This window comes from Chrysochloris asiatica, unplaced genomic scaffold (assembly GCF_000296735.1).
Source record: "Chrysochloris asiatica unplaced genomic scaffold, ChrAsi1.0 scaffold00194, whole genome shotgun sequence".
Taxonomy (NCBI): Eukaryota; Metazoa; Chordata; class Mammalia; order Afrosoricida; family Chrysochloridae; genus Chrysochloris; species Chrysochloris asiatica.
The window spans coordinates 4,879,074-4,888,206 of NW_006408712.1; the positions used below are offsets into that span (position 1 = coordinate 4,879,074).

General features: G+C 40.1%; 1 protein-coding gene across 1 annotated transcript in view; it reads left to right on the plus strand.

Moving 5' to 3' along the window:
* STYX (serine/threonine/tyrosine interacting protein) overlaps positions 1 to 9,133 on the plus strand; it is a 31,605-nt gene that overhangs the window by 17,193 nt on the left and 5,279 nt on the right. The window lies entirely within an intron of this gene.

Sequence of the window (9,133 nt, forward strand, 5' to 3'; positions counted from 1 at the left end):
AGTGCTCCTTGAAGGCAAGAATGGCCAGACTTTGTCTCTTATACTTTGCACATATTGTCAGGAGGGACAAGTCACTGGAGAGAGGGATATCATGCTTGGTAGGCTGGAGGGTCAGAGAAAAAGAGGAAGACCCCCAGTGAAATGGATTGGCAGAGTGACAGCATCAGTGGGCTCAAGCGTGGCAACAATTGTGAGGTTAGCCCAGAACTGGGCTGTGTTTTGTTCTTTGTGAATAGGGTCGCTATGAGTCAGTACTGATTCAATGGCACCTAACAACAATAGCAACTGCTCTCCTGAAAATAGGGCCATGATGATGAGTTCCTTTTCAGTCTTGGAAACCCTATGTAGGGTCACTGAGTCCTGGTGTGGCGCTGTGGGTTGATATGCCAGACTACAAAGCTTTTTGAACTGCAAGGTCAGTGGTTCAAGTTCACCCGCTGCTGGAAAACCCTATACTGGTCACTCTGGGTTGGAACCTACTTGATGGCACTTAACAACAATAAATGAATTAGAATTTACTAATTAGTTGAATTATTTAACTTGAAATTAACTTTGTTTAATATTGTGAATCCTACTTTTTTTGTTTGCATCTGCTTTTGGGATTTTATTTATTTTTCAGTCTTTCTGAATAATTTTGGTTTCGTACAGTTTTTTTTTTTTTTTTTTTAAGTTTTTATTGTGAATTGAGTGATAGTTTACATGGGAAAACATTGGTTTTACACTCATCATTTCATTGCAATGATTACAATCTCCTCCATGCGTCATCATTCAACAGTATTTGCTTCCATTCCCTCTGTTTTTGTTTTTATTTTTTGGGGTAGGGTGGGGATGTACACAAAAACATTCAGGAATATAATTTAAACAACTAAACATTCTGTAAGCCTGCCTCATGTCCACCAGCTGCTCTCTCTCTCTCCATGTCATCTCTGCCTCCATCTCTGTTGTGGCTGCTTCTCTGGATAGAGTCGTACATTCTTCTTTTGCTCTTCTCCCTTGATGGTCCTAGGGTCAGTCCTCTGTTCCAGGAATGTTAGATTATAGTTAATTTAACTATAGTTAATCTTCCCATCCACCCTTATGTTAAAAAACTTCTACCTTTATACTTGAGACAATTAGTCATGGTAGCAGTTATTCACTATTTTTTTAACTTTTTATTGTGAATTAAGTGATCTGATTTACAGAGCAGATCATCAAGTTTTACATTCAGCAAACCACACACTTTGCTTCGCTACATGATTGCAGTCCCTACAGGTACCAACAGTTAATAGCACCTACCTCTATTCACTTTAACTATTGCATTCCTCTCTGTGTCTCCTGCTACCTTCATCTTTTCCTCTGCTAATCTCCCTCTTGTTGTATATTGCCTGCCTGCCTTTTCACCCATGTTAATAATGTGTCTAGGGACTTCCGGTTCGGGGCTGAAGCCAGGGGAGCCAGGTATGGTACGCTCCGGTGAGAAGGGAGGGGGATCTCACGAAGGAAGCATTAATATAACAAACCCACAGCTCCGGAACTATCATAAGATCTAGGATGTCAGTATCCCGAACTCGCATTTTTAAAAAAATCATGCTACTAAGGAAAATACAGGCATCTTAAGACTCTTAGGGCGTAACTGCTTCGGTGACTACCTCGCCCCTGCAGAGTTTAGAGGGCAGGGCTAAAGCCAGCCCTTTTAGAAAGTGGCGTTTCCAGCAAAAAACAAAAAACAAAACAAAAAAAACAAATCTGCAGGAAACTACACACCTGTCCCTGTCCCAGTTTTAGATCTCAGCTTGAACATCAGGTAGGACAGTTTTCCCATGGCACAGAGAGAGGGAGCGGGGCAGCGACTTTTGATGTCACCCACGGGCCCAAATCAGAAGATGTGTATCTGAGCCAGGGCAGAGCACATCGCCTTACTCCCAGGTAACAGCTTGGAATTTCCAGCTATTGTTCTAGCAAGTCATGGCTGCTGCTGCCAGGCCGGTCTGGCAGCAATACGATCAATAGAAAGCAACCTGTAAATTGGCAGCATAATAGGACTCAACCATCCCAATATTTACGCTGTGTACACGCAGATAACCGCAAACAACCTGACCAGGGTTCTGAGGCAGTGCTTTTGAGCCTGGGCGGGACACCTCGCCTTTCTCCCAGGAAGAAGCTTAGAATCTCCAGCTATCAACCTTGCAACCCACGGCTGGGATGCTGCCTGAGTTAGCTGAGCAGCAGCTAACACAAGGCAATCTATAAAACCCAACAGAAGAGGTCTCAGCCATCCCAAGATTGGCGCTGAGCACATTCAGATAACTGACATTCAGAAACAAAAAATAGTGTTTGGGGGAAAAAAAAAAAAGTGTTGATCTTTCTCCTTTTAACTCCCCAATATATATCTGCCCACCTATATGGCAGTGGTTAGAGGAGGGGCCTGAAAGAGGAGACACCCCCTCCCCTGCTGGAGGCTTCTATTTGCACACACACTGATGGTGTAGCACGGGAAAGTTAACCAAAGCCACATCTCTGCTCCAAAGTGGTGATTTTTGTCTATGTGTTTATATTACTTTTGCTTTTGGTCCTTCTGATTACACATCTTTCCTGGAGGTGGGAGCTTGTCCTTATGTCACCTAAGAAGAGGCAGCAATCGTGGCCATATAGCCAAGCTGTAAGCATACACCATAATACTCCACCACTAAAACTAGACCTAACAACACCTGCTATGCATTACAGGCAATAAGGGAAGCCTATATCCTGATCATATTAATAATAACAATTATAATAAAATAATAACCATGATGAATAAGAAACAACAAATATTATCGAAACACGTCCAAAACCAGAAGAGAGCAGCTGATTCAAATGAGCTGGAGACAGACAAAGGCTTTATAGAGGAGGAGGAGCGGGTTCTGGATATGCCTAAGAGGGAATTCAGAAGAATGATATGGAAACAAATTCAAATACTCCAAAAAGGGGTCAAGGAAAATAAGGAAGAAGTAAGGAAAGTACTGCAGGAACATTCAAATAGGATTGACACAGCATTGGAAACAATTCAAAACCTGCAAAAAGATGTCCAGATTATCAATAAAAAGATATCAGAAATGGACAATAGGCTGAAAGGGGAAAGGAGCAGACTAGAAGAAATGGAAGCCAGAACTGGAAGACAAATCTTTCAATACTGCCAAGATACAAGAGCAAGCAGCTAAAAGGATAAACAGTCTGAAGAGAGTCTAAAGATTCATGCTGGATAACATGAAGAGGAATAATGTAAGAATTACTGGCATTCCGGAACAAGAAGAATCAGAGAAGTCCCAGAGGAGATAGTTGAAGAGCTTCTGGAAGAAAATCTCCCTAACATCTTGAAAGATGGAGAGGTAAACATTCAAGAAGCCCAACATACCCCAGGAAGGATAGACCCCAAAAGAAAGTCTCCAAGACATATAATAAGCTCTCCAAAAAAAAGAAAGAATACTAAAAGTGGCCAGGGAGAAGAGAAATATGACTCATAAAAGCAAGCAAATTAGATTAAGCTCTGACTATTCAAAACAAACTATGCAGGCAAGAAGGCAATGGGGAGACATATACAAAGCCCTGCAAGAAAAAACTGTCAACCAAGAATCGTCTATTCAGCAAAACTATCAATCAAATACAATGGTGCGATTGAAACATTCCTGGATAAACAGAATCTGAGAGATTTTATCAAAACCAACCCAGCACTTCAAAACATCCTATGGGGAGTTCTGTGGATGGAGAACCAACAAGAACAGACATCAGAGATCGACAGTTAGCAACACCACATGGAACATAGCCAACAGGTAGCAGAGTCCAGAACAGAACGAGACTACAACAACAAACTCAAAGGATTGGAGAGGTCAACTGAAGGCCAAAAATATATCAATGTCAAAGAAGGGACAAATGCAGCAACGGAAGCCCAGGTGGTGGGGATGCCAGGTAAATTACAGGTTACAATGGAGTATCCTAAATGCAGAGAAAAGTTAGTAGACTACAAGTTAACCCCAAAGAAAGTTAACACTCCTCAACGTATCATAAAAATGAATTCCCAAGCAGAACAAACAAACATAGAAACTAGGAAGAAACTGACAAGAAACAACTCAAAATACACAAATCCAACACAAGAAGGAAAGCAGAACCAAAGAGCAAACAGCACAGCCAAAAAAGTAACATAATGATAGCAATCAATTCATACTTATAGATAATTATATTGAATGTCAATGGATTGAATGCACCAGTGAAGAGACAAATAGTGGCAGAAGGGATAAGAAAACAAGATCCATCAATATGCTGCCTGCAAGAGACACATCTTACACACAAAGACAAAAACAAATTAAAAGGATGGAAAAAAAATTTACCAAGCCAACTGCAACAATAAACAATCAGAAGTGGCAATACTAGTCTCTTAACAAAGTAGACTTTAAGGTAAAAACCAGCGTAAGAGACAAAAAAGGACACTATCTCATGATGAAAGGGTCAGTTGAGCAAGACGACATATCAATAATAAATATATATGCTCCCAATGAAAGAGCACCAAGATACATGAAGCACACCTTACTGGAATTGAAGAAATAGATAAATCCACAATTATAGTGGGATATTTCAATACACCACTCTCGAAAAGGGATAGAACAACCAGCAAGAAACTCGACAATACTACAGAGGAACTTAACACAATCAACCAACTTGACCTCATAGATGTATACAGAGCATTCTATCCAACAACGGCACAATACACTCTTCTCCAGTACGCATGGAACATTTTCCAGAATTGACCATGTGTTAGGTCACAAAGCAAGCCTCCATAAATTCACAACCATCAAAATTCTACACAGCATCTTCTCAGACCACAATGCTATAAAACTAGAAATCAACAATAAGAAGACCAAAACAATAAAGTCGAATACATGGAAACTGAAAAACATCCTGCTGAAAAGTGACTGGGTAAAAGAAGAAATTAAACGTGAATTCACAAAGTTTCTAGAAACAAACGAGAATGAAGCCACAATATACCAAAATCTTTGGGACATGGCGAAAGCAGTTCTGAGAGGACAGTTTATTGCGATAAATGCACACATCCAAAAAGAGCAAAGAGCCAAAATCAACACCTTAACACAGCATCTTCAACAGTTAGAAACAGACCAGGAGAGGGAACCTACAGTCACCAAAAGAAGGGAAATAATAAAGATAAGAGCAGAAATAAATGAGATGGAAAATCAAAAAACTATAGAAAGAATCAACAGGACAAGAAGCTGGGTCTTTGAAAAGATTAATAAAATTGACAAACCATTGGCAAAACTAACTAAAGAAAAGAGGGAGAGGATACAAATAAAATTGCATTAGAAACCATATAGGTGAAGTCACAACAGAACCAAACGAAATGAAAAATAACAATACTATGAAGAGCTGTACTGCAGCAAATTCAGAAATTTGGATGAGATGGATACATTTCTAGAAAAACATGACCTACCTAAACTTACACAGACTGAAGTAGAAAATTTGAACAAACCCATAACAAAAGAAGAAATTGAACAGGTCATCAAAAAACTTCCAACCAACAAAAGCCCAGGCCCAGATGGTTTCACGGGTGAGTTCTACTAAACATTCAGAGAAGAACTGTCACCAATTCTACTCAAATTATTCCAGAACATAGAAGAGGGTGGAAAATTCCCTAATACTATTTGTGAAGCAAACATAACCCTCATACCAAAACCAGGGAAGGACATCACAAAGAAAGAAAATTATAGATCAATATCCCTCAAGAACTTAGACACAAAAATTCTCAACAAAATCCTAGCCAACAGAATCCAACAGCACATCAAAAAAATAATACATCATGACCAAATGGGTTTCGTAAAAGGGATGCAAGGATGGTTCAACATCAGGAAATCAGCATAATCCATCATGTAAATAAGAAAGAGGAAAAGAACCACATCATATCGATTGATGCAGAAAAGGAATTTGACAAAATCCAACATCCATTCTTGATAAAAACACTCAACAAAGTAGGAATTGAAGGGAAATTCCTCAAGATAATCAAGAGCATATATACAAAACCAAGAGCCTCTCAATGGAGAGAAACTGAAAGCATTCCCTCTGTGAACAGGAACCAGACAAGGATGCCCTTTATCACTGCTCCTATTCAATATTGTGCTGGAAGTTTTAGCCAGAGCTGTACAGCATGATAAAGAAATTAAAGGCATCCAAATTGGCAAAGAGGAAGTAAAACTCTCCTTATTTGCAGACAATATGATCCTATACATAGAAAACCCCGAAGACTCGGTGATAAAAACTATTAGACCTCATCGAAAGATTCAGCAAACTGGCAGGGTATAAGATCAACATACAAAAATCAATTGGATTTCTTTATAGCAACAGCAATAGCAATGAAAAATTAGGAAAGCAATACTATTTACAATAGCCACACAAAGGATGAAATATTTAGGAATACACAACAGAGAAACAAAGGACTTATCCAAAGAAAATTACAAAGCACTGCTGCTACAAGAAACCAAAAGAGACCTACAGAAGTGGAAGAACGTACCATAGTTCCTGGATAGGAAGACTTTGTGAAAATGTCAATACTGCCCAGAGCAATTTACACATACAATGCAATCCCAATCCTGATTCCAACAACATTCTTCAAAGAGATGGAAAGAACAATTACTAATTTTATACGGAAAGGAAAGAGACCCAGGATCAGCAAAGCACTGCTTAAAAGAAAGAACAAAGTTGGAGGTCTCTCACTCCCCGATTTCAAACTTTACCACATGGCTATGGTGGTCAAAGCAGCCTGGTAATGGTACAATGAAAGATACATTGATCAATGGAACAGAATCGAGAATCCAGATATTAACCCAACCACATACAGCCAAATGATTTTCGACAAAGTGCCTAGGCACATTGCATAGGGAAGAGACAGTCTCTTTAACAAATGGTGCTGGCAGAACTGGAAAGCGATATGTAAAACACTGAAACAAGACCTTTGCCTCACGCCTTATACAAAAATGAACTCAACATGGATTAAAGATCTAAATGTGAATACCAAAATTATGAAGATCATCAATGAAAAAATAGGGACAAACATGAGGGTGCTAATTCAGGGCATGTACAGACTACTACATATTTTGAAAAGTTCACAAACAAAAATAGACAAAATAGATGAGTGGGACATACTAAAAATTGAAAACATGTGTATATCAAAAGACTTCACCAAAAGAGTAAAAGGAAACCACAGACTGGGAAAAAATCTTTTGCAACAACATATCAGATAAGGGACTCATTTCTAAAATATATGGGAAAATACTACACATCGACAAAAGTAAGACAAATAACCCAATTAAGAAATGGGCACAGGATATGAACACATACTTCACCAAGGAGGAGATCTAGGTAACCAACAAACATGAAGAAATGTTCATGATCACTAGCCATTAGAGAGATGCAAATCAAAACAACAATGAGATATCATCTCATACCAGTAATAACAGCAAAGATCAAAAAAGTTGAGGACAATAAATGCTGGTGGGGATGTGGAGAGACTGGGATGATCCTACATTGGTAGTGGGATTACAAAATGGTCCAACCTCTCTGGAAAGCAATATGGTGCTTCCTCAGAAGGTTGAAAATAGAAATACCTTATGATCCAGCAATTCCTCTACTTGGTATTTACCCACAAGAAATACGAGCCACAACACGAAAAAATATATGCACACCAATGTTCATAGCAGCACTATTTACAATAGCAAAGAGATGGAGACAGCCGAAGTGACCATCAACTGAAGAATGGATAAACAAACTTGTGGTACATGCACACAGTGGAATATTATGCTACCTTGAAGAATAACAAGGAATCTGTAAACCACTAGTTAACATGGATGAGCCTTGAGGGCATTATGTTGAAAGAGAAGTACTGCATAGGGCCACTATTTTAAAAGACTTAAGAAAAAGAACCCATACTAAAGGGGGTGGGGGGACTCTTTGCTGATTGCTGGGATATAGGGGGTGGGGTGAGGGGAGGGACGGAAAGGTAGAGCATAGGGCAGGGAATGGACACAGGATAGTTAGGGTGCTGTGGAGGGGGGCAATACACAAGGGGAGAGAGGAATGGAAGAACAAAGCAGAGGGGAGAACAAGTAAGCAGGTTCACATGGGCTAAGTGGTACAGAGGTAAATGATAATGTATACACAACCTTGGAACAACAGGGCGAGGAGGTACACAGATTGAGATATGGTTGGGATAGATAAAAACGAGGAAATAATGATGCTTGGCTAGCTACTGAATCTTGTTATTCCTTGCGTTACATTATAAAATAGACACTGGAAGGGGAGAGAAAGGAAAAGCCAGAAATATCACCATGGAACGCTTGTAAGTCTTTCTTCTGCCTGTAAGTGATTGGAATACCTAAAATGGGGATACAACATGCCCAGTGAAGGAGGCTGCCTGTGGAGCCTCTGCATTACTTAAGACTATAGGTGGAATCCTGAACAGCATCCAGAATATTCAGAGGTGGGAAATTTCCCCTTGAGAGGATGGGCAGACCAGCCTAGAGTGGCTAGAAGAACAGAAGATACCTCTTGAAAGAAAGATTGACAGGAAAAACACAAAACAATAGAGGCAGACCGATCAATTACTACAAGAACAAGCAAGCTGCTGGCCCAGGAGTCATCAAGGCAAGGGGTTGGGTCCCCTCAGAGTAAACCCCCTTCCAAGACTCATACTCAGTGGGAATAACGCTCGGATGGGTGACCATGTTCGCACTGACAAGGGGAAATGAGGGAAAAATAGCTATCAGGCTGCAAACTAAGCCCTACAATGGTCAATAGATTCCTGTGAACCCAGGTGGAGACCTGGTTGGCCAGCAGTATGTCAATACCTGGGACTCTTGGGCCCATAGTCAGTGACATAGCCATGGAGGACTGGAGTGGAGGGTGCAGTGTCTAGTGGATAAGAAGAGAGGACATATCCACAAGAGCACCCACACTTGCAGATAATACCCAGTTGACCTAGCCTCAATGACTGGGTGATCAGAGCTCAACTAGAAGAAGAAAGAAGAGGAAAAAAAAGCGTAACCTTATACAATTTGATGAACTTGACCTACACCTAGGATGCAGTAGCGCAAAAGAGGGAACAAATCTTTGCAGCAGAGAT